This window comes from Quercus suber, unplaced genomic scaffold (genome assembly GCF_002906115.3).
Source record: "Quercus suber isolate HL8 unplaced genomic scaffold, Cork oak 2.0 scaffold_29, whole genome shotgun sequence".
Taxonomy (NCBI): Eukaryota; Viridiplantae; Streptophyta; class Magnoliopsida; order Fagales; family Fagaceae; genus Quercus; species Quercus suber.
The window spans coordinates 26,022-26,492 of record NW_027069494.1 but is presented as its reverse complement, the minus strand read 5'-3'; positions in this window follow the sequence as shown (position 1 = coordinate 26,492).

The following is a 471-nucleotide window of genomic DNA, read 5'->3' as shown; positions in this document are numbered from 1 at the left end:
CCACCTTTCCAAACTTTGGAAGTCCCTCAACGGCCTCAAGTTTAGAAACTTTACATACTTGTTTGAAGTTTGCATGTCCAAACCTGTGATGCCACAGTTTCAGCATATCAACACGAGCACTTCTACACGAAATAGGTGCCGTAGGTACAACTCCATAGCAATTATCTGTAGTCCTATTTCCTTCTAAGACTTGAATCCCTTTCTCATCAATGATTATGCACCCCTTCTTTGAGAATTGAACTAGAAAATCTTCATCACATATTTGAGTAATACTAAGGAGATTTGCCTTCAATCCATTGATGTATAGTACTTCTTTCAGCAAAGGTAGTCCCGGTATTTCAACCGTTCCTTTCCCGAGGACTTGAGCATGACTCTCATCACCAAAAGTCACATAATCACATGCCTTCTCTTTAAGAGTCATAAACAATGATTTATCTCCTGTCATATGACGAGAGCATCCACTATCAAGGT